The 21,693-nt window shown below is 62.4% G+C and overlaps 21 non-coding genes across 21 annotated transcripts; all 21 read left to right on the top strand.

Moving 5' to 3' along the window:
• The first annotated feature begins 106 nt into the window (after nucleotides 1–106).
• LOC144374510 (small nucleolar RNA SNORD116) lies at nucleotides 107–200 on the top strand. The gene has a single exon (XR_013433888.1). It is a non-coding gene; the product is annotated as a small nucleolar RNA SNORD116 (small nucleolar RNA).
• A 958-nt stretch (nucleotides 201–1,158) lies between these two features.
• On the top strand, nucleotides 1,159–1,252 carry LOC144374509 (small nucleolar RNA SNORD116). The gene has a single exon (XR_013433887.1). It is a non-coding gene; the product is annotated as a small nucleolar RNA SNORD116 (small nucleolar RNA).
• Nucleotides 1,253–2,240: 988 nt separating this feature from the next.
• LOC144374508 (small nucleolar RNA SNORD116) lies at nucleotides 2,241–2,334 on the top strand. The gene has a single exon (XR_013433886.1). It is a non-coding gene; the product is annotated as a small nucleolar RNA SNORD116 (small nucleolar RNA).
• Nucleotides 2,335–3,292: 958 nt separating this feature from the next.
• On the top strand, nucleotides 3,293–3,386 carry LOC144374506 (small nucleolar RNA SNORD116). The gene has a single exon (XR_013433884.1). It is a non-coding gene; the product is annotated as a small nucleolar RNA SNORD116 (small nucleolar RNA).
• Nucleotides 3,387–4,374: 988 nt separating this feature from the next.
• Nucleotides 4,375–4,468, top strand: LOC144374505 (small nucleolar RNA SNORD116). The gene has a single exon (XR_013433883.1). It is a non-coding gene; the product is annotated as a small nucleolar RNA SNORD116 (small nucleolar RNA).
• A 958-nt stretch (nucleotides 4,469–5,426) lies between these two features.
• On the top strand, nucleotides 5,427–5,520 carry LOC144374504 (small nucleolar RNA SNORD116). The gene has a single exon (XR_013433882.1). It is a non-coding gene; the product is annotated as a small nucleolar RNA SNORD116 (small nucleolar RNA).
• A 988-nt stretch (nucleotides 5,521–6,508) lies between these two features.
• LOC144374503 (small nucleolar RNA SNORD116) lies at nucleotides 6,509–6,602 on the top strand. The gene has a single exon (XR_013433881.1). It is a non-coding gene; the product is annotated as a small nucleolar RNA SNORD116 (small nucleolar RNA).
• Nucleotides 6,603–7,589: 987 nt separating this feature from the next.
• Nucleotides 7,590–7,683, top strand: LOC144374502 (small nucleolar RNA SNORD116). The gene has a single exon (XR_013433880.1). It is a non-coding gene; the product is annotated as a small nucleolar RNA SNORD116 (small nucleolar RNA).
• Nucleotides 7,684–8,659: 976 nt separating this feature from the next.
• Nucleotides 8,660–8,752, top strand: LOC144374512 (small nucleolar RNA SNORD116). The gene has a single exon (XR_013433890.1). It is a non-coding gene; the product is annotated as a small nucleolar RNA SNORD116 (small nucleolar RNA).
• A 989-nt stretch (nucleotides 8,753–9,741) lies between these two features.
• Nucleotides 9,742–9,835, top strand: LOC144374501 (small nucleolar RNA SNORD116). The gene has a single exon (XR_013433879.1). It is a non-coding gene; the product is annotated as a small nucleolar RNA SNORD116 (small nucleolar RNA).
• Nucleotides 9,836–10,809: 974 nt separating this feature from the next.
• On the top strand, nucleotides 10,810–10,903 carry LOC144374500 (small nucleolar RNA SNORD116). The gene has a single exon (XR_013433878.1). It is a non-coding gene; the product is annotated as a small nucleolar RNA SNORD116 (small nucleolar RNA).
• A 988-nt stretch (nucleotides 10,904–11,891) lies between these two features.
• On the top strand, nucleotides 11,892–11,985 carry LOC144374499 (small nucleolar RNA SNORD116). The gene has a single exon (XR_013433877.1). It is a non-coding gene; the product is annotated as a small nucleolar RNA SNORD116 (small nucleolar RNA).
• Nucleotides 11,986–12,942: 957 nt separating this feature from the next.
• Nucleotides 12,943–13,036, top strand: LOC144374498 (small nucleolar RNA SNORD116). Its single transcript, XR_013433876.1, has one exon. It is a non-coding gene; the product is annotated as a small nucleolar RNA SNORD116 (small nucleolar RNA).
• A 987-nt stretch (nucleotides 13,037–14,023) lies between these two features.
• On the top strand, nucleotides 14,024–14,117 carry LOC144374497 (small nucleolar RNA SNORD116). The gene has a single exon (XR_013433875.1). It is a non-coding gene; the product is annotated as a small nucleolar RNA SNORD116 (small nucleolar RNA).
• A 985-nt stretch (nucleotides 14,118–15,102) lies between these two features.
• LOC144374516 (small nucleolar RNA SNORD116) lies at nucleotides 15,103–15,196 on the top strand. The gene has a single exon (XR_013433894.1). It is a non-coding gene; the product is annotated as a small nucleolar RNA SNORD116 (small nucleolar RNA).
• Nucleotides 15,197–16,170: 974 nt separating this feature from the next.
• On the top strand, nucleotides 16,171–16,264 carry LOC144374515 (small nucleolar RNA SNORD116). The gene has a single exon (XR_013433893.1). It is a non-coding gene; the product is annotated as a small nucleolar RNA SNORD116 (small nucleolar RNA).
• Nucleotides 16,265–17,239: 975 nt separating this feature from the next.
• On the top strand, nucleotides 17,240–17,333 carry LOC144374513 (small nucleolar RNA SNORD116). Its single transcript, XR_013433891.1, has one exon. It is a non-coding gene; the product is annotated as a small nucleolar RNA SNORD116 (small nucleolar RNA).
• Nucleotides 17,334–18,321: 988 nt separating this feature from the next.
• Nucleotides 18,322–18,415, top strand: LOC144374514 (small nucleolar RNA SNORD116). The gene has a single exon (XR_013433892.1). It is a non-coding gene; the product is annotated as a small nucleolar RNA SNORD116 (small nucleolar RNA).
• Nucleotides 18,416–19,372: 957 nt separating this feature from the next.
• LOC144374507 (small nucleolar RNA SNORD116) lies at nucleotides 19,373–19,466 on the top strand. The gene has a single exon (XR_013433885.1). It is a non-coding gene; the product is annotated as a small nucleolar RNA SNORD116 (small nucleolar RNA).
• A 988-nt stretch (nucleotides 19,467–20,454) lies between these two features.
• Nucleotides 20,455–20,548, top strand: LOC144374511 (small nucleolar RNA SNORD116). The gene has a single exon (XR_013433889.1). It is a non-coding gene; the product is annotated as a small nucleolar RNA SNORD116 (small nucleolar RNA).
• Nucleotides 20,549–21,531: 983 nt separating this feature from the next.
• LOC144374496 (small nucleolar RNA SNORD116) lies at nucleotides 21,532–21,625 on the top strand. The gene has a single exon (XR_013433874.1). It is a non-coding gene; the product is annotated as a small nucleolar RNA SNORD116 (small nucleolar RNA).
• The last annotated feature ends 68 nt before the right edge of the window (nucleotides 21,626–21,693 follow it).

The raw sequence follows: 21,693 nt of genomic DNA, 5'->3' as shown, positions 1-21,693 counted from the left end.
TGAGGGTTGGTGTGCAAGTACCGTCCCCGTGACGGTGCTCGTTCGGGCCCCGGCCCGGCCCGACCCGGCCCGGGGCGTGGACGCGGTTGGTGCGTCCGGCGTGCTTGGATCGATGATGAGTCCTCCAATAACATTCCTTGGAAAAGCTGAACAAAATGAGTGAAAACCCACTACCGTCTCGCTCATCGTGACTGAGGTCCGGCACACTCTGGCAGAGGCAGAGGCAGAGGCAGAGGTGGCAGGGGCCAGGGATGGCTGCCGGGGCTTCCCGTACTTGTCCTCCTCACGGGCGAATTCCTAGGCCCGGCCGATGCCCACAGCTGGGCTGTGGTCCCGCCCATGTGCGTGTGGCCGCTGGGTGTTCTGGGCTGAGCCGAGTCAGGTGCTCGGAAGAGCCAGGCCTGCTGGGGCAACACCGGTGGGAGGTGTCCAAGCGCCCTCTTTTAAAAGGTTGGGATGACTTGGAGGCACGAGGTTGCCTAGCCCTGGCGCTCCCTTTCCTGATGGGACCAGTGGCTGAGGGTGCAGCATACGTTATCTCAGGGGGCAGCGGGGTGGAGGGGAGGACAGGAACAAGGCGGAATTGGAATGTTGCAGCAGGCAGAGCCCTGGCGATGACTGCAAGGTGCGGAAAGCGAGGCCTGTAGCAAACTATGCTCCCAAGATGGCGCGCGCAAGGTCTCCGGGAGTGTGGCCGTAGGCCCCAGGTGTGCGATTCTGGATTAGCTCTGAGTATATCGGGGATGCAGGAGAGTGTATCCTGAGCATTGAGGATCTTACTCAGCCTACAGGATGCTGGCATGGGAGAGGAGAGCCGTGGCCCGGGGCCTTTGTTCTCATGGTTGCTTGTCTTCTGTGTGCACTCTTCAGGACGAGGTGGCGGGCGAGGGAGGCGTGCCTGGTGGCTGACCTGGAGCGTGCCCACCTGTGCTGAGGCCGTGGGGTCCTGTTTTCTGGTTGGCATCCCCGTGTTCGCGACTGGGACCCAGGCCGGGGCGTGGCGAAGACGGTAAGCTTGGTTTGTCCACCTGCACGGGTGCCAAGCCAGTTGTTGGAGGATATGCAGGATTTGGCGTGGCCATAGCGCCCCCTAAATGAGCTCGGTCGGGCCCGGGCCCGGCCAGGGGCGTGGACGCGGTTGGTGCGTCCGGCGTGCTTGGATCGATGATGAGTCCTCCAATAACATTCCTTGGAAAAGCTGAACAAAATGAGTGAAAACCCACTACCGTCTCGCTCATCGTGACTGAGGTCCGGCACACTCTGGCAGAGGCAGAGGCAGAGGCAGAGGTGGCAGGGGCCAGGGATGGCTGCCGCGGCTTCCCATACTTGTCCTCCTCACGGGCGAATTCCTAGGCGCGGCCGGTGCCCACGGCTGGGTTTGTGGTCCCGTCAGTGTGCGTGGGGCCGCTGGGGGTTCTTGGCTGAGCGGAACCACATGCTCAGCAGAGCCAGGCCTGCTGGAGAACAACAGGTGTGAGGTGTCCAAGCGCCCTCCTTAAAAGGTTGGGATGACTTGGAGGCATGAGGTCGCCTGGAGAGGGCCAGCCCTGGCCCTCCCTTTGTTAGAGGACCAGTGGGTGAGGGTGTAGCAGACCTTCTGGCATCGGGCAGCGGGGTGGAGTGTGGAGGGTGGAGGGGAGGACAGGTAGAAGGAGGATGGGGAAAATTGCAGCAGGCATACCCCTGGTGAAGCCTAGAAGGTGCGGAAAGCGAGGCCTGCAGCAAACTATGCTCCCAAGATGGCGGGCCCAGGTTCCCCGTGTGTGCGGAAGTAGCCCCCGGGTGCGGGATGGTGGATCCGCTCCCTGTGGATTGGGGATGCAGGACAGTGTATGGTGAGCCTTGGGGAGTATACTCAGCCGACAGGAAGCTGGCATGGGAAGGGAGAGCCCTGGCACCGGGCCATTGTTCTCATGGTTGCTTGTCACTTGTGTACACTCTTCAGGACAAGGTGGCGGGCGAGGGAGGCGTGCCTGGTGGCTGAGTGGAGCGTGCCCACGTGTGCTGATGCCGTGGGGTCCTGTTTGTTGTTTGGCATCCCCGTGTTCGCGACTGGGACCCAGGCCGGAGCGTGGCGAAGACGGTAAGCTTGGCTTGTCCACCTCCCCCGTGCCGAGCCAGTTGTTGGAGGCTGTGAGGGTTGGTGTGCAAGTACCGTCCCCGTGACGGTGCTCGTTCGGGCCCCGGCCCGGCCCGACCCGGCCCGGGGCGTGGACGCGGTTGGTGCGTCCGGCGTGCTTGGATCGATGATGAGTCCTCCAATAACATTCCTTGGAAAAGCTGAACAAAATGAGTGAAAACCCACTACCGTCTCGCTCATCGTGACTGAGGTCCGGCACACTCTGGCAGAGGCAGAGGCAGAGGCAGAGGTGGCAGGGGCCAGGGATGGCTGCCGGGGCTTCCCGTACTTGTCCTCCTCACGGGCGAATTCCTAGGCCCGGCCGATGCCCACAGCTGGGCTGTGGTCCCGCCCATGTGCGTGTGGCCGCTGGGTGTTCTGGGCTGAGCCGAGTCAGGTGCTCGGAAGAGCCAGGCCTGCTGGGGCAACACCGGTGGGAGGTGTCCAAGCGCCCTCTTTTAAAAGGTTGGGATGACTTGGAGGCACGAGGTTGCCTAGCCCTGGCGCTCCCTTTCCTGATGGGACCAGTGGCTGAGGGTGCAGCATACGTTATCTCAGGGGGCAGCGGGGTGGAGGGGAGGACAGGAACAAGGCGGAATTGGAATGTTGCAGCAGGCAGAGCCCTGGCGATGACTGCAAGGTGCGGAAAGCGAGGCCTGTAGCAAACTATGCTCCCAAGATGGCGCGCGCAAGGTCTCCGGGAGTGTGGCCGTAGGCCCCAGGTGTGCGATTCTGGATTAGCTCTGAGTATATCGGGGATGCAGGAGAGTGTATCCTGAGCATTGAGGATCTTACTCAGCCTACAGGATGCTGGCATGGGAGAGGAGAGCCGTGGCCCGGGGCCTTTGTTCTCATGGTTGCTTGTCTTCTGTGTGCACTCTTCAGGACGAGGTGGCGGGCGAGGGAGGCGTGCCTGGTGGCTGACCTGGAGCGTGCCCACCTGTGCTGAGGCCGTGGGGTCCTGTTTTCTGGTTGGCATCCCCGTGTTCGCGACTGGGACCCAGGCCGGGGCGTGGCGAAGACGGTAAGCTTGGTTTGTCCACCTGCACGGGTGCCAAGCCAGTTGTTGGAGGATATGCAGGATTTGGCGTGGCCATAGCGCCCCCTAAATGAGCTCGGTCGGGCCCGGGCCCGGCCAGGGGCGTGGACGCGGTTGGTGCGTCCGGCGTGCTTGGATCGATGATGAGTCCTCCAATAACATTCCTTGGAAAAGCTGAACAAAATGAGTGAAAACCCACTACCGTCTCGCTCATCGTGACTGAGGTCCGGCACACTCTGGCAGAGGCAGAGGCAGAGGCAGAGGTGGCAGGGGCCAGGGATGGCTGCCGCGGCTTCCCATACTTGTCCTCCTCACGGGCGAATTCCTAGGCGCGGCCGGTGCCCACGGCTGGGTTTGTGGTCCCGTCAGTGTGCGTGGGGCCGCTGGGTGTTCTTGGCTGAGCGGAACCACATGCTCAGCAGAGCCAGGCCTGCTGGAGAACAACAGGTGTGAGGTGTCCAAGCGCCCTCCTTAAAAGGTTGGGATGACTTGGAGGCATGAGGTCGCCTGGAGAGGGCCAGCCCTGGCCCTCCCTTTGTTAGAGGACCAGTGGGTGAGGGTGTAGCAGACCTTCTGGCATCGGGCAGCGGGGTGGAGTGTGGAGGGTGGAGGGGAGGACAGGTAGAAGGAGGATGGGGAAAATTGCAGCAGGCATACCCCTGGTGAAGCCTAGAAGGTGCGGAAAGCGAGGCCTGCAGCAAACTATGCTCCCAAGATGGCGGGCCCAGGTTCCCCGTGTGTGCGGAAGTAGCCCCCGGGTGCGGGATGGTGGATCCGCTCCCTGTGGATTGGGGATGCAGGACAGTGTATGGTGAGCCTTGGGGAGTATACTCAGCCGACAGGAAGCTGGCATGGGAAGGGAGAGCCCTGGCACCGGGCCATTGTTCTCATGGTTGCTTGTCACTTGTGTACACTCTTCAGGACAAGGTGGCGGGCGAGGGAGGCGTGCCTGGTGGCTGAGTGGAGCGTGCCCACGTGTGCTGATGCCGTGGGGTCCTGTTTGTTGTTTGGCATCCCCGTGTTCGCGACTGGGACCCAGGCCGGAGCGTGGCGAAGACGGTAAGCTTGGCTTGTCCACCTCCCCCGTGCCGAGCCAGTTGTTGGAGGCTGTGAGGGTTGGTGTGCAAGTACCGTCCCCGTGACGGTGCTCGTTCGGGCCCCGGCCCGGCCCGACCCGGCCCGGGGCGTGGACGCGGTTGGTGCGTCCGGCGTGCTTGGATCGATGATGAGTCCTCCAATAACATTCCTTGGAAAAGCTGAACAAAATGAGTGAAAACCCACTACCGTCTCGCTCATCGTGACTGAGGTCCGGCACACTCTGGCAGAGGCAGAGGCAGAGGCAGAGGTGGCAGGGGCCAGGGATGGCTGCCGGGGCTTCCCGTACTTGTCCTCCTCACGGGCGAATTCCTAGGCCCGGCCGATGCCCACAGCTGGGCTGTGGTCCCGCCCATGTGCGTGTGGCCGCTGGGTGTTCTGGGCTGAGCCGAGTCAGGTGCTCGGAAGAGCCAGGCCTGCTGGGGCAACACCGGTGGGAGGTGTCCAAGCGCCCTCTTTTAAAAGGTTGGGATGACTTGGAGGCACGAGGTTGCCTAGCCCTGGCGCTCCCTTTCCTGATGGGACCAGTGGCTGAGGGTGCAGCATACGTTATCTCAGGGGGCAGCGGGGTGGAGGGGAGGACAGGAACAAGGCGGAATTGGAATGTTGCAGCAGGCAGAGTCCTGGCGATGACTGCAAGGTGCGGAAAGCGAGGCCTGTAGCAAACTATGCTCCCAAGATGGCGCGCGCAAGGTCTCCGGGAGTGTGGCCGTAGGCCCCAGGTGTGCGATTCTGGATTAGCTCTGAGTATATCGGGGATGCAGGAGAGTGTATCCTGAGCATTGAGGATCTTACTCAGCCTACAGGATGCTGGCATGGGAGAGGAGAGCCGTGGCCCGGGGCCTTTGTTCTCATGGTTGCTTGTCTTCTGTGTGCACTCTTCAGGACGAGGTGGCGGGCGAGGGAGGCGTGCCTGGTGGCTGACCTGGAGCGTGCCCACCTGTGCTGAGGCCGTGGGGTCCTGTTTTCTGGTTGGCATCCCCGTGTTCGCGACTGGGACCCAGGCCGGGGCGTGGCGAAGACGGTAAGCTTGGTTTGTCCACCTGCACGGGTGCCAAGCCAGTTGTTGGAGGATATGCAGGATTTGGCGTGGCCATAGCGCCCCCTAAATGAGCTCGGTCGGGCCCGGGCCCGGCCAGGGGCGTGGACGCGGTTGGTGCGTCCGGCGTGCTTGGATCGATGATGAGTCCTCCAATAACATTCCTTGGAAAAGCTGAACAAAATGAGTGAAAACCCACTACCGTCTCGCTCATCGTGACTGAGGTCCGGCACACTCTGGCAGAGGCAGAGGCAGAGGCAGAGGTGGCAGGGGCCAGGGATGGCTGCCGCGGCTTCCCATACTTGTCCTCCTCACGGGCGAATTCCTAGGCGCGGCCGGTGCCCACGGCTGGGTTTGTGGTCCCGTCAGTGTGCGTGGGGCCGCTGGGGGTTCTTGGCTGAGCGGAACCACATGCTCAGCAGAGCCAGGCCTGCTGGAGAACAACAGGTGTGAGGTGTCCAAGCGCCCTCCTTAAAAGGTTGGGATGACTTGGAGGCATGAGGTCGCCTGGAGAGGGCCAGCCCTGGCCCTCCCTTTGTTAGAGGACCAGTGGGTGAGGGTGTAGCAGACCTTCTGGCATCGGGCAGCGGGGTGGAGTGTGGAGGGTGGAGGGGAGGACAGGTAGAAGGAGGATGGGGAAAATTGCAGCAGGCATACCCCTGGTGAAGCCTAGAAGGTGCGGAAAGCGAGGCCTGCAGCAAACTATGCTCCCAAGATGGCGGGCCCAGGTTCCCCGTGTGTGCGGAAGTAGCCCCCGGGTGCGGGATCGTGGATCCGCTCCCTGTGGATTGGGGATGCAGGACAGTGTATGGTGAGCCTTGGGGAGTATACTCAGCCGACAGGAAGCTGGCATGGGAAGGGAGAGCCCTGGCACCGGGCCATTGTTCTCATGGTTGCTTGTCACTTGTGTACACTCTTCAGGACAAGGTGGCGGGCGAGGGAGGCGTGCCTGGTGGCTGAGTGGAGCGTGCCCACGTGTGCTGATGCCGTGGGGTCCTGTTTGTTGTTTGGCATCCCCGTGTTCGCGACTGGGACCCAGGCCGGAGCGTGGCGAAGACGGTAAGCTTGGCTTGTCCACCTCCCCCGTGCCGAGCCAGTTGTTGGAGGCTGTGAGGGTTGGTGTGCAAGTACCGTCCCCGTGACGGTGCTCGTTCGGGCCCCGGCCCGGCCCGACCCGGCCCGGGGCGTGGACGCGGTTGGTGCGTCCGGCGTGCTTGGATCGATGATGAGTCCTCCAATAACATTCCTTGGAAAAGCTGAACAAAATGAGTGAAAACCCACTACCGTCTCGCTCATCGTGACTGAGGTCCGGCACACTCTGGCAGAGGCAGAGGCAGAGGCAGAGGTGGCAGGGGCCAGGGATGGCTGCCGCGGCTTCCCATACTTGTCCTCCTCACGGGCGAATTCCTAGGCGCGGCCGGTGCCCACGGCTGGGTTTGTGGTCCCGTCAGTGTGCGTGGGGCCGCTGGGTGTTCTTGGCTGAGCGGAACCACATGCTCAGCAGAGCCAGGCCTGCTGGAGAACAACAGGTGTGAGGTGTCCAAGCGCCCTCCTTAAAAGGTTGGGATGACTTGGAGGCATGAGGTCGCCTGGAGAGGGCCAGCCCTGGCCCTCCCTTTGTTAGAGGACCAGTGGGTGAGGGTGTAGCAGACCTTCTGGCATCGGGCAGCGGGGTGGAGTGTGGAGGGTGGAGGGGAGGACAGGTAGAAGGAGGATGGGGAAAATTGCAGCAGGCATACCCCTGGTGAAGCCTAGAAGGTGCGGAAAGCGAGGCCTGCAGCAAACTATGCTCCCAAGATGGCGGGCCCAGGTTCCCCGTGTGTGCGGAAGTAGCCCCCGGGTGCGGGATCGTGGATCCGCTCCCTGTGGATTGGGGATGCAGGACAGTGTACGGTGAGCCTTGGGGAGTATACTCAGCCGACAGGAAGCTGGCATGGGAAGGGAGAGCCCTGGCACCGGGCCATTGTTCTCATGGTTGCTTGTCACTTGTGTACACTCTTCAGGACAAGGTGGCGGGCGAGGGAGGCGTGCCTGGTGGCTGAGTGGAGCGTGCCCACGTGTGCTGATGCCGTGGGGTCCTGTTTGTTGTTTGGCATCCCCGTGTTCGCGACTGGGACCCAGGCCGGAGCGTGGCGAAGACGGTAAGCTTGGCTTGTCCACCTCCCCCGTGCCGAGCCAGTTGTTGGAGGCTGTGAGGGTTGGTGTGCAAGTACCGTCCCCGTGACGGTGCTCGTTCGGGCCCGGCCCGGCCCGACCCGGCCCGGGGCGTGGACGCGGTTGGTGCGTCCGGCGTGCTTGGATCGATGATGAGTCCTCCAATAACATTCCTTGGAAAAGCTGAACAAAATGAGTGAAAACCCACTACCGTCTCGCTCATCGTGACTGAGGTCCGGCACACTCTGGCAGAGGCAGAGGCAGAGGCAGAGGTGGCAGGGGCCAGGGATGGCTGCCGGGGCTTCCCATACTTGTCCTCCTCACGGGCGAATTCCTAGGCCCGGCCGATGCCCACAGCTGGGCTGTGGTCCCGCCCATGTGCGTGTGGCCGCTGGGTGTTCTGGGCTGAGCCGAGTCAGGTGCTCGGAAGAGCCAGGCCTGCTGGGGCAACACCGGTGGGAGGTGTCCAAGCGCCCTCTTTTAAAAGGTTGGGATGACTTGGAGGCACGAGGTTGCCTGTAGGCACGAGGTTGCCTAGCCCTGGCGCTCCCTTTCCTGATGGGACCAGTGGCTGAGGGTGCAGCATACGTTATCTCAGGGGGCAGCGGGGTGGAGGGGAGGACAGGAACAAGGCGGAAGTGGAATGTTGCAGCAGGCAGAGCCCTGGCGATGACTGCAAGGTGCGGAAAGCGAGGCCTGTAGCAAACTATGCTCCCAAGATGGCGCGCGCAAGGTCTCCGGGAGTGTGGCCGTAGGCCCCAGGTGTGCGATTCTGGATTAGCTCTGAGTATATCGGGGATGCAGGAGAGTGTATCCTGAGCATTGAGGATCTTACTCAGCCTACAGGATGCTGGCATGGGAGAGGACAGCCGTGGCCCGGGGCCTTTGTTCTCATGGTTGCTTGTCTTCTGTGTGCACTCTTCAGGACGAGGTGGCGGGCGAGGGAGGCGTGCCTGGTGGCTGACCTGGAGCGTGCCCACCTGTGCTGAGGCCGTGGGGTCCTGTTTTCTGGTTGGCATCCCCGTGTTCGCGACTGGGACCCAGGCCGGGGCGTGGCGAAGACGGTAAGCTTGGTTTGTCCACCTGCACGGGTGCCAAGCCAGTTGTTGGAGGATATGCAGGATTTGGCGTGGCCATAGCGCCCCCTAAATGTGCTCGGTCGGGCCCGGGCCCGGCCAGGGGCGTGGACGCGGTTGGTGCGTCCGGCGTGCTTGGATCGATGATGAGTCCTCCAATAACATTCCTTGGAAAAGCTGAACAAAATGAGTGAAAACCCACACCGTCTCGCTCATCGTGACTGAGGTCCGGCACACTCTGGCAGAGGCAGAGGCAGAGGCAGAGGTGGCAGGGGCCAGGGATGGCTGCCGCGGCTTCCCATACTTGTCCTCCTCACGGGCGAATTCCTAGGCGCGGCCGGTGCCCACGGCTGGGTTTGTGGTCCCGTCAGTGTGCGTGGGGCCGCTGGGTGTTCTTGGCTGAGCGGAACCACATGCTCAGCAGAGCCAGGCCTGCTGGAGAACAACAGGTGTGAGGTGTCCAAGCGCCCTCCTTAAAAGGTTGGGATGACTTGGAGGCATGAGGTCGCCTGGAGAGGGCCAGCCCTGGCCCTCCCTTTGTTAGAGGACCAGTGGGTGAGGGTGTAGCAGACCTTCTGGCATCGGGCAGCGGGGTGGAGTGTGGAGGGTGGAGGGGAGGACAGGTAGAAGGAGGATGGGGAAAATTGCAGCAGGCATACCCCTGGTGAAGCCTAGAAGGTGCGGAAAGCGAGGCCTGCAGCAAACTATGCTCCCAAGATGGCGGGCCCAGGTTCCCCGTGTGTGCGGAAGTAGCCCCCGGGTGCGGGATGGTGGATCCGCTCCCTGTGGATTGGGGATGCAGGACAGTGTATGGTGAGCCTTGGGGAGTATACTCAGCCGACAGGAAGCTGGCATGGGAAGGGAGAGCCCTGGCACCGGGCCATTGTTCTCATGGTTTGCTTGTCACTTGTGTACACTCTTCAGGACAAGGTGGCGGGCGAGGGAGGCGTGCCTGGTGGCTGAGTGGAGCGTGCCCACGTGTGCTGATGCCGTGGGGTCCTGTTTGTTGTTTGGCATCCCCGTGTTCGCGACTGGGACCCAGGCCGGAGCGTGGCGAAGACGGTAAGCTTGGCTTGTCCACCTCCCCCGTGCCGAGCCAGTTGTTGGAGGCTGTGAGGGTTGGTGTGCAAGTACCGTCCCCGTGACGGTGCTCGTTCGGGCCCCGGCCCGGCCCGACCCGGCCCGGGGCGTGGACGCGGTTGGTGCGTCCGGCGTGCTTGGATCGATGATGAGTCCTCCAATAACATTCCTTGGAAAAGCTGAACAAAATGAGTGAAAACCCACTACCGTCTCGCTCATCGTGACTGAGGTCCGGCACACTCTGGCAGAGGCAGAGGCAGAGGCAGAGGTGGCAGGGGCCAGGGATGGCTGCCGCGGCTTCCCATACTTGTCCTCCTCACGGGCGAATTCCTAGGCCCGGCCGATGCCCACAGCTGGGCTGTGGTCCCGCCCATGTGCGTGTGGCCGCTGGGTGTTCTGGGCTGAGCCGAGTCAGGTGCTCGGAAGAGCCAGGCCTGCTGGGGCAACACCGGTGGGAGGTGTCCAAGCGCCCTCTTTTAAAAGGTTGGGATGACTTGGAGGCACGAGGTTGCCTGTAGGCACGAGGTTGCCTAGCCCTGGCGCTCCCTTTCCTGATGGGACCAGTGGCTGAGGGTGCAGCATACGTTATCTCAGGGGCAGCGGGGTGGAGGGGAGGACAGGAACAAGGCGAAGTGGAATGTTGCAGCAGGCAGAGCCCTGGCGATGACTGCAAGGTGCGGAAAGCGAGGCCTGTAGCAAACTATGCTCCCAAGATGGCGCGCGCAAGGTCTCCGGGTGTGTGGCCGTAGGCCCCAGGTGTGCGATTCTGGATTAGCTCTGAGTATATCGGGGATGCAGGAGAGTGTATCCTGAGCATTGAGGATCTTACTCAGCCTACAGGATGCTGGCATGGGAGAGGAGAGCCATGGCCCGGGGCCTTTGTTCTCATGGTTGCTTGTCTTCTGTGTGCACTCTTCAGGACGAGGTGGCGGGCGAGGGAGGCGTGCCTGGTGGCTGACCTGGAGCGTGCCCACCTGTGCTGAGGCCGTGGGGTCCTGTTTTCTGGTTGGCATCCCCGTGTTCGCGACTGGGACCCAGGCCGGGGCGTGGCGAAGACGGTAAGCTTGGTTTGTCCACCTGCACGGGTGCCAAGCCAGTTGTTGGAGGATATGCAGGATTTGGCGTGGCCATAGCGCCCCCTAAATGAGCTCGGTCGGGCCCGGGCCCGGCCAGGGGCGTGGACGCGGTTGGTGCGTCCGGCGTGCTTGGATCGATGATGAGTCCTCCAATAACATTCCTTGGAAAAGCTGAACAAAATGAGTGAAAACCCACTACCGTCTCGCTCATCGTGACTGAGGTCCGGCACACTCTGGCAGAGGCAGAGGCAGAGGCAGAGGTGGCAGGGGCCAGGGATGGCTGCCGCGGCTTCCCATACTTGTCCTCCTCACGGGCGAATTCCTAGGCGCGGCCGGTGCCCACGGCTGGGTTTGTGGTCCCGTCAGTGTGCGTGGGGCCGCTGGGTGTTCTTGGCTGAGCGGAACCACATGCTCAGCAGAGCCAGGCCTGCTGGAGAACAACAGGTGTGAGGTGTCCAAGCGCCCTCCTTAAAAGGTTGGGATGACTTGGAGGCATGAGGTCGCCTGGAGAGGGCCAGCCCTGGCCCTCCCTTTGTTAGAGGACCAGTGGGTGAGGGTGTAGCAGACCTTCTGGCATCGGGCAGCGGGGTGGAGTGTGGAGGGTGGAGGGGAGGACAGGTAGAAGGAGGATGGGGAAAATTGCAGCAGGCATACCCCTGGTGAAGCCTAGAAGGTGCGGAAAGCGAGGCCTGCAGCAAACTATGCTCCCAAGATGGCGGGCCCAGGTTCCCCGTGTGTGCGGAAGTAGCCCCCGGGTGCGGGATGGTGGATCCGCTCCCTGTGGATTGGGGATGCAGGACAGTGTACGGTGAGCCTTGGGGAGTATACTCAGCCGACAGGAAGCTGGCATGGGAAGGGAGAGCCCTGGCACCGGGCCATTGTTCTCATGGTTGCTTGTCACTTGTGTACACTCTTCAGGACAAGGTGGCGGGCGAGGGAGGCGTGCCTGGTGGCTGAGTGGAGCGTGCCCACGTGTGCTGATGCCGTGGGGTCCTGTTTGTTGTTTGGCATCCCCGTGTTCGCGACTGGGACCCAGGCCGGAGCGTGGCGAAGACGGTAAGCTTGGCTTGTCCACCTCCCCCGTACCGAGCCAGTTGTTGGAGGCTGTGAGGGTTGGTGTGCAAGTACCGTCCCCGTGACGGTGCTCGTTCGGGCCCCGGCCCGGCCCGACCCGGCCCGGGGCGTGGACGCGGTTGGTGCGTCCGGCGTGCTTGGATCGATGATGAGTCCTCCAATAACATTCCTTGGAAAAGCTGAACAAAATGAGTGAAAACCCACTACCGTCTCGCTCATCGTGACTGAGGTCCGGCACACTCTGGCAGAGGCAGAGGCAGAGGCAGAGGTGGCAGGGGCCAGGGATGGCTGCCGGGGCTTCCCATACTTGTCCTCCTCACGGGCGAATTCCTAGGCCCGGCCGATGCCCACAGCTGGGCTGTGGTCCCGCCCATGTGCGTGTGGCCGCTGGGTGTTCTGGGCTGAGCCGAGTCAGGTGCTCGGAAGAGCCAGGCCTGCTGGGGCAACACCGGTGGGAGGTGTCCAAGCGCCCTCTTTTAAAAGGTTGGGATGACTTGGAGGCACGAGGTTGCCTAGCCCTGGCGCTCCCTTTCCTGATGGGACCAGTGGCTGAGGGTGCAGCATACGTTATCTCAGGGGGCAGCGGGGTGGAGGGGAGGACAGGAACAAGGCGGAAGTGGAATGTTGCAGCAGGCAGAGCCCTGGCGATGACTGCAAGGTGCGGAAAGCGAGGCCTGTAGCAAACTATGCTCCCAAGATGGCGCGCGCAAGGTCTCCGGGTGTGTGACCGTAGGCCCCAGGTGTGCGATTCTGGATTAGCTCTGAGTATATCGGGATGCAGGAGAGTGTATCCTGAGCATTGAGGATCTTACTCAGCCTACAGGATGCTGGCATGGGAGAGGAGAGCCGTGGCCCGGGGCCTTTGTTCTCATGGTTGCTTGTCATCTGTGTGCACTCTTCAGGACGAGGTGGCGGGCGAGGGAGGCGTGCCTGGTGGCTGACCTGGAGCGTGCCCACCTGTGCTGAGGCCGTGGGGTCCTGTTTTCTGGTTGGCATCCCCGTGTTCGCGACTGGGACCCAGGCCGGGGCGTGGCGAAGACGGTAAGCTTGGTTTGTCCACCTGCACGGGTGCCAAGCCAGTTGTTGGAGGATATGCAGGATTTGGCGTGGCCATAGCGCCCCCTAAATGAGCTCGGTCGGGCCCGGGCCCGGCCAGGGGCGTGGACGCGGTTGGTGCGTCCGGCGTGCTTGGATCGATGATGAGTCCTCCAATAACATTCCTTGGAAAAGCTGAACAAAATGAGTGAAAACCCACTACCGTCTCGCTCATCGTGACTGAGGTCCGGCACACTCTGGCAGAGGCAGAGGCAGAGGCAGAGGTGGCAGGGGCCAGGGATGGCTGCCGCGGCTTCCCATACTTGTCCTCCTCACGGGCGAATTCCTAGGCGCGGCCGGTGCCCACGGCTGGGTTTGTGGTCCCATCAGTGTGCGTGGGGCCGCTGGGTGTTCTTGGCTGAGCGGAACCACATGCTCAGCAGAGCCAGGCCTGCTGGAGAACAACAGGTGTGAGGTGTCCAAGCGCCCTCCTTAAAAGGTTGGGATGACTTGGAGGCATGAGGTCGCCTGGAGAGGGCCAGCCCTGGCCCTCCCTTTGTTAGAGGACCAGTGGGTGAGGGTGTAGCAGACCTTCTGGCATCGGGCAGCGGGGTGGAGTGTGGAGGGTGGAGGGGAGGACAGGTAGAAGGAGGATGGGGAAAATTGCAGCAGGCATACCCCTGGTGAAGCCTAGAAGGTGCGGAAAGCGAGGCCTGCAGCAAACTATGCTCCCAAGATGGCGGGCCCAGGTTCCCCGTGTGTGCGGAAGTAGCCCCGGGTGCGGGATGGTGGATCCGCTCCCTGTGGATTGGGGATGCAGGACAGTGTACGGTGAGCCTTGGGGAGTATACTCAGCCGACAGGAAGCTGGCATGGGAAGGGAGAGCCCTGGCACCGGGCCATTGTTCTCATGGTTGCTTGTCACTTGTGTACACTCTTCAGGACAAGGTGGCGGGCGAGGGAGGCGTGCCTGGTGGCTGAGTGGAGCGTGCCCACGTGTGCTGATGCCGTGGGGTCCTGTTTGTTGTTTGGCATCCCCGTGTTCGCGACTGGGACCCAGGCCGGAGCGTGGCGAAGACGGTAAGCTTGGCTTGTCCACCTCCCCCGTGCCGAGCCAGTTGTTGGAGGCTGTGAGGGTTGGTGTGCAAGTACCGTCCCCGTGACGGTGCTCGTTCGGGCCCCGGCCCGGCCCGACCCGGCCCGGGGCGTGGACGCGGTTGGTGCGTCCGGCGTGCTTGGATCGATGATGAGTCCTCCAATAACATTCCTTGGAAAAGCTGAACAAAATGAGTGAAAACCCACTACCGTCTCGCTCATCGTGACTGAGGTCCGGCACACTCTGGCAGAGGCAGAGGCAGAGGCAGAGGTGGCAGGGGCCAGGGATGGCTGCCGGGGCTTCCCATACTTGTCCTCCTCACGGGCGAATTCCTAGGCCCCGGCCGATGCCCACAGCTGGGCTGTGGTCCCGCCCATGTGCGTGTGGCCGCTGGGTGTTCTGGGCTGAGCCGAGTCAGGTGCTCGGAAGAGCCAGGCCTGCTGGGGCAACACCGGTGGGAGGTGTCCAAGCGCCCTCTTTTAAAAGGTTGGGATGACTTGGAGGCACGAGGTTGCCTGTAGGCACGAGGTTGCCTAGCCCTGGCGCTCGCTTTCCTGATGGGACCAGTGTCTGAGGGTGCAGCATACGTTATCTCAGGGGGCAGCGGGGTGGAGGGGAGGACAGGAACAAGGCGGAAGTGGAATGTTGCAGCAGGCAGAGCCCTGGCGATGACTGCAAGGTGCGGAAAGCGAGGCCTGTAGCAAACTATGCTCCCAAGATGGCGCGCGCAAGGTCTCCGGGAGTGTGGCCGTAGGCCCCAGGTGTGCGATTCTGGATTAGCTCTGAGTATATCGGGGATGCAGGAGAGTGTATCCTGAGCATTGAGGATCTTACTCAGCCTACAGGATGCTGGCATAGGAGAGGAGAGCCGTGGCCCGGGGCCTTTGTTCTCATGGTTGCTTGTCATCTGTGTGCACTCTTCAGGACGAGGTGGCGGGCGAGGGAGGCGTGCCTGGTGGCTGAGTGGAGCGTGCCCACCTGTGCTGATGCCGTGGGGTCCTGTTTGTTGTTTGGCATCCCCGTGTTCGCGACTGGGACCCAGGCCGGAGCGTGGCGAAGACGGTAAGCTTGGCTTGTCCACCTCCCCCGTGCCGAGCCAGTTGTTGGAGGCTGTGAGGGTTGGTGTGCAAGTACCGTCCCCGTGACGGTGCTCGTTCGGGGCCCCGGCCCGGCCCGACCCGGCCCGGGGCGTGGACGCGGTTGGTGCGTCCGGCGTGCTTGGATCGATGATGAGTCCTCCAATAACATTCCTTGGAAAAGCTGAACAAAATGAGTGAAAACCCACTACCGTCTCGCTCATCGTGACTGAGGTCCGGCACACTCTGGCAGAGGCAGAGGCAGAGGCAGAGGTGGCAGGGGCCAGGGATGGCTGCCGGGGCTTCCCATACTTGTCCTCCTCACGGGCGAATTCCTAGGCCCGGCCGATGCCCACAGCTGGGCTGTGGTCCCGCCCATGTGTGTGGCCGCTGGGTGTTCTGGGCTGAGCCGAGTCAGGTGCTCGGAAGAGCCAGGCCTGCTGGGGCAACACCGGTGGGAGGTGTCCAAGCGCCCTCTTTTAAAAGGTTGGGATGACTTGGAGGCACGAGGTTGCCTGTAGGCATAGGCACGAGGTTGCCTAGCCCTGGCGCTCGCTTTCCTGATGGGACCAGTGGCTGAGGGTGCAGCATACGTTATCTCAGGGGCAGCGGGGTGGAGGGGAGGACAGGAACAAGGCGGAAGTGGAATGTTGCAGCAGGCAGAGCCCTGGCGATGACTGCAAGGTGCGGAAAGCGAGGCCTGTAGCAAACTATGCTCCCAAGATGGCGCGCGCAAGGTCTCCGGGAGTGTGGCCGTAGGCCCCAGGTGTGCGATTCTGGATTAGCTCTGAGTATATCGGGGATGCAGGAGAGTGTATCCTGAGCATTGAGGATCTTACTCAGCCTACAGGATGCTGGCATGGGAGAGGACAGCCGAGGCCCGGGGCCTTTGTTCTCATGGTTGCTTGTCATCTGTGTGCACTCTTCAGGACGAGGTGGCGGGCGAGGGAGGCGTGCCTGGTGGCTGACCTGGAGCGTGCCCACCTGTGCTGAGGCCGTGGGGTCCTGTTTTCTGGTTGGCATCCCCGTGTTCGCGACTGGGACCCAGGCCGGGCGTGGCGAAGACGGTAAGCTTGGTTTGTCCACCTGCACGGGTGCCAAGCCAGTTGTTGGAGGATATGCAGGATTTGGCGTGGCCATAGCGCCCCCTAAATGAGCTCAGTCGGGCCCGGCCGGCAGGGCGTGGACGCGGTTGGTGCGTCCGGCGTGCTTGGATCGATGATGAGTCCTCCAATAACATTCCTTGGAAAAGCTGAACAAAATGAGTGAAAACCCACTACCGTCTCGCTCATCGTGACTGAGGTCCGGCACACTCTGGCAGAGGCAGAGGCAGAGGCAGAGGTGGCAGGGGCCAGGGATGGCTGCCGGGGCTTCCCATACTTGTCCTCCTCACGGGCGAATTCCTAGGCCCGGCCGATGCCCACAGCTGGGCTGTGGTCCCGCCCATGTGCGTGTGGCCGCTGGGTGTTCTGGGCTGAGCCGAGTCAGGTGCTCGGAAGAGCCAGGCCTGCTGGGGCAACACCGGTGGGAGGTGTCCAAGCGCCCTCTTTTAAAAGGTTGGGATGACTTGGAGGCACGAGGTTGCCTGTAGGCACGAGGTTGCCTAGCCCTGGCGCTCGCTTTCCTGATGGGACCAGTGGCTGAGGGTGCAGCATACGTTATCTCAGGGGGCAGCGGGGTGGAGGGGAGGACAGGAACAAGGCGGAAGTGGAATGTTGCAGCAGGCAGAGCCCTGGCGATGACTGCAAGGTGCGGAAAGCGAGGCCTGTAGCAAACTATGCTCCCAAGATGGCGCGCGCATGGTCTCCGGGTGTGTGGCCGTAGGCCCCAGGTGTGCGATTCTGGATTAGCTCTGAGTATATCGGGGATGCAGGAGAGTGTATCCTGAGCATTGAGGATCTTACTCAGCCTACAGGATGCTGGCATGGGAGAGGAGAGCCGTGGCCCGGGGCTTTGTTCTCATGGTTGCTTGTCATCTGTGTGCACTCTTCAGGACGAGGTGGCGGGCGAGGGAGGCGTGCCTGGTGGCTGACCTGGAGCGTGCCCACCTGTGCTGAGGCCGTGGGGTCCTGTTTTCTGGTTGGCATCCCCGTGTTCGCGACTGGGACCCAGGCCGGGGCGTGGCGAAGACGGTAAGCTTGGTTTGTCCACCTGCACGGGTGCCAAGCCAGTTGTTGGAGGATATGCAGGATTTGGCGTGGCCATAGCGCCCCCTAAATGTGCTCGGTCGGGCCCGGGCCCGGCCAGGGGCGTGGACGCGGTTGGTGCGTCCGGCGTGCTTGGATCGATGATGAGTCCTCCAATAACATTCCTTGGAAAAGCTGAAAAAAATGAGTGAAAACCCACTACCGTCTCGCTCATCGTGACTGAGGTCCGGCACACTCTGGCAGAGGCAGAGGCAGAGGCAGAGGTGGCAGGGGCCAGGGATGGCTGCCGCGGCTTCCCATACTTGTCCTCCTCACGGGCGAATTCCTAGGCGCGGCCGGTGCCCACGGCTGGGTTTGTGGTCCCGTCAGTGTGCGTGGGGCCGCTGGGTGTTCTTGGCTGAGCGGAACCACATGCTCAGCAGAGCCAGGCCTGCTGGAGAACAACAGGTGTGAGGTGTCCAAGCGCCCTCCTTAAAAGGTTGGGATGACTTGGAGGCATGAGGTCGCCTGGAGAGGGCCAGCCCTGGCCCTCCCTTTGTTAGAGGACCAGTGGGTGAGGGTGTAGCAGACCTTCTGGCATCGGGCAGCGGGGTGGAGTGTGGAGGGTGGAGGGGAGGACAGGTAGAAGGAGGATGGGGAAAATTGCAGCAGGCATACCCCTGGTGAAGCCTAGAAGGTGCGGAAAGCGAGGCCTGCAGCAAACTATGCTCCCAAGATGGCGGGCCCAGGTTCCCCGTGTGTGCGGAAGTAGCCCCCGGGTGCGGGATGGTGGATCCGCTCCCTGTGGATTGGGGATGCAGGACAGTGTACGGTGAGCCTTGGGGAGTATACTCAGCCGACAGGAAGCTGGCATGGGAAGGGAGAGCCCTGGCACCGGGCCATTGTTCTCATGGTTGCTTGTCACTTGTGTACACTCTTCAGGACAAGGTGGCAGGCGAGGGAGGCGTGCCTGGTGGCTGAGTGGAGCGTGCCCACGTGTGCTGATGCCGTGGGGTCCTGTTTGTTGTTTGGCATCCCCGTGTTCGCGACTGGGACCCAGGCCGGAGCGTGGCGAAGACGGTAAGCTTGGCTTGTCCACCTCCCCCGTGCCGAGCCAGTTGTTGGAGGCTGTGAGGGTTGGTGTGCAAGTACCGTCCCCGTGACGGTGCTCGTTCGGGCCCCGGCCCGGCCCGACCCGGCCCGGGGCGTGGACGCGGTTGGTGCGTCCGGCGTGCTTGGATCGATGATGAGTCCTCCAATAACATTCCTTGGAAAAGCTGAACAAAATGAGTGAAAACCCACTACCGTCTCGCTCATCGTGACTGAGGTCCGGCACACTCTGGCAGAGGCAGAGGCAGAGGCAGAGGTGGCAGGGGCCAGGGATGGCTGCCGGGGCTTCCCATACTTGTCCTCCTCACGGGCGAATTCCTAGGCCCGGCCGATGCCCACAGCTGGGCTGTGGTCCCGCCCATGTGCGTGTGGCCGCTGGGTGTTCTGGGCTGAGCCGAGTCAGGTGCTCGGAAGAGCCAGGCCTGCTGGGGCAACACCGGTGGGAGGTGTCCAAGCGCCCTCTTTTAAAAGGTTGGGATGACTTGGAGGCACGAGGTTGCCTAGCCCTGGCGCTCCCTTTCCTGATGGGACCAGTGGCTGAGGGTGCAGCATACGTTATCTCAGGGGGCAGCGGGGTGGAGGGGAGGACAGGAACAAGGCGGAAGTGGAATGTTGCAGCAGGCAGAGCCCTGGCGATGACTGCAAGGTGCGGAAAGCGAGGCCTGTAGCAAACTATGCTCCCAAGATGGCGCGCGCAAGGTCTCCGGGTGTGTGGCCGTAGGCCCCAGGTGTGCGATTCTGGATTAGCTCTGAGTATATCGGGATGCAGGAGAGTGTATCCTGAGCATTGAGGATCTTACTCAGCCTACAGGATGCTGGCATGGGAGAGGAGAGCCGTGGCCCGGGGCCTTTGTTCTCATGGTTGCTTGTCTTCTGTGTGCACTCTTCAGGACGAGGTGGCGGGCGAGGGAGGCGTGCCTGGTGGCTGACCTGGAGCGTGCCCACCTGTGCTGAGGCCGTGGGGTCCTGTTTTCTGGTTGTCATCCCCGTGTTCGCGACTGGGACCCAGGCCGGGGCGTGGCGAAGACGGTAAGCTTGGTTTGTCCACCTGCACGGGTGCCAAGCCAGTTGTTGGAGGATATGCAGGATTTGGCGTGGCCATAGCGCCCCCTAAATGAGCTCGGTCGGGCCCGGGCCCGGCCAGGGGCGTGGACGCGGTTGGTGCGTCCGGCGTGCTTGGATCGATGATGAGTCCTCCAATAACATTCCTTGGAAAAGCTGAACAAAATGAGTGAAAACCCACTACCGTCTCGCTCATCGTGACTGAGGTCCGGCACACTCTGGCAGAGGCAGAGGCAGAGGCAGAGGTGGCAGGGGCCAGGGATGGCTGCCGCGGCTTCCCATACTTGTCCTCCTCACGGGCGAATTCCTAGGCGCGGCCGGTGCCCACGGCTGGGTTTGTGGTCCCGTCAGTGTGCGTGGGGCCGCTGGGTGTTCTTGGCTGAGCGGAACCACATGCTCAGCAGAGCCAGGCCTGCTGGAGAACAACAGGTGTGAGGTGTCCAAGCGCCCTCCTTAAAAGGTTGGGATGACTTGGAGGCATGAGGTCGCCTGGAGAGGGCCAGCCCTGGCCCTCCCTTTGTTAGAGGACCAGTGGGTGAGGGTGTAGCAGACCTTCTGGCATCGGGCAGCGGGGTGGAGTGTGGAGGGTGGAGGGGAGGACAGGTAGAAGGAGGATGGGGAAAATTGCAGCAGGCATACCCCTGGTGAAGCCTAGAAGGTGCGGAAAGCGAGGCCTGCAGCAAACTATGCTCCCAAGATGGCGGGCCCAGGTTCCCCGTGTGTGCGGAAGTAGCCCCCGGGTGCGGGATGGTGGATCCGCTCCCTGTGGATTGGGGATGCAGGACAGTGTATGGTGAGCCTTGGGGAGTATACTCAGCCGACAGGAAGCTGGCATGGGAAGGGAGAGCCCTGGCACCGGGCCATTGTTCTCATGGTTGCTTGTCACTTGTGTACACTCTTCAGGACAAGGTGGCGGGCGAGGGAGGCGTGCCTGGTGGCTGAGTGGAGCGTGCCCACGTGTGCTGATGCCGTGGGGTCCTGTTTGTTGTTTGGCATCCCCGTGTTCGCGACTGGGACCCAGGCCGGAGCGTGGCGAAGACGGTAAGCTTGGCTTGTCCACCTCCCCCGTGCCGAGCCAGTTGTTGGAGGCTGTGAGGGTTGGTGTGCAAGTACCGTCCCCGTGACGGTGCTCGTTCGGGCCCCGGCCCGGCCCGACCCGGCCCGGGGCGTGGACGCGGTTGGTGCGTCCGGCGTGCTTGGATCGATGATGAGTCCTCCAATAACATTCCTTGGAAAAGCTGAACAAAATGAGTGAAAACCCACTACCATCTCGCTCATCGTGACTGAGGTCCGGCACACTCTGGCAGAGGCAGAGGCAGAGGCAGAGGTGGCAGGGGCCAGGGATGGCTGCCGGGGCTTCCCATACTTGTCCTCCTCACGGGCGAATTCCTAGGCCCGGCCGATGCCCACAGCTGGGCTGTGGTCCCGCCCATGTGCGTGTGGCCGCTGGGTGTTCTGGGCTGAGCCGAGTCAGGTGCTCGGAAGAGCCAGGCCTGCTGGGGCAACACCGGTGGGAGGTGTCCAAGCGCCCTCTTTTAAAAGGTTGGGATGACTTGGAGGCACGAGGTTGCCTGTAGGCACGAGGTTGCCTAGCCCTGGCGCTCGCTTTCCTGATGGGACCAGTGTCTGAGGGTGCAGCATACGTTATCTCAGGGGGCAGCGGGGTGGAGGGGAGGACAGGAACAAGGCGGAAGTGGAATGTTGCAGCAGGCAGAGCCCTGGCGATGACTGCAAGGTGCGGAAAGCGAGGCCTGTAGCAAACTATGCTCCCAAGATGGCGCGCGCAAGGTCTCCGGGAGTGTGGCCGTAGGCCCCAGGTGTGCGATTCTGGATTAGCTCTGAGTATATCGGGGATGCAGGAGAGTGTATCCTGAGCATTGAGGATCTTACTCAGCCTACAGGATGCTGGCATAGGAGAGGAGAGCCGTGGCCCGGGGCCTTTGTTCTCATGGTTGCTTGTCATCTGTGTGCACTCTTCAGGACGAGGTGGCGGGCGAGGGAGGCGTGCCTGGTGGCTGAGTGGAGCGTGCCCACCTGTGCTGATGCCGTGGGGTCCTGTTTGTTGTTTGGCATCCCCGTGTTCGCGACTGGGACCCAGGCCGGAGCGTGGCGAAGACGGTAAGCTTGGCTTGTCCACCTCCCCCGTGCCGAGCCAGTTGTTGGAGGCTGTGAGGGTTGGTGTGCAAGTACCGTCCCCGTGACGGTGCTCGTTCGGGCCCCGGCCCGGCCCGACCCGGCCCGGGGCGTGGACGCGGTTGGTGCGTCCGGCGTGCTTGGATCGATGATGAGTCCTCCAATAACATTCCTTGGAAAAGCTGAACAAAATGAGTGAAAACCCACTACCGTCTCGCTCATCGTGACTGAGGTCCGGCACACTCTGGCAGAGGCAGAGGCAGAGGCAGAGGTGGCAGGGGCCAGGGATGGCTGCCGGGGCTTC

The sequence above is a fragment of the Ictidomys tridecemlineatus genome, unplaced genomic scaffold (assembly GCF_052094955.1).
Source record: "Ictidomys tridecemlineatus isolate mIctTri1 unplaced genomic scaffold, mIctTri1.hap1 Scaffold_7294, whole genome shotgun sequence".
Lineage (NCBI taxonomy): Eukaryota > Metazoa > Chordata > Mammalia > Rodentia > Sciuridae > Ictidomys > Ictidomys tridecemlineatus.
The sequence above is the reverse complement of the archived record's forward strand: the minus strand, read 5'-3'. Positions and strand labels throughout refer to the sequence as shown.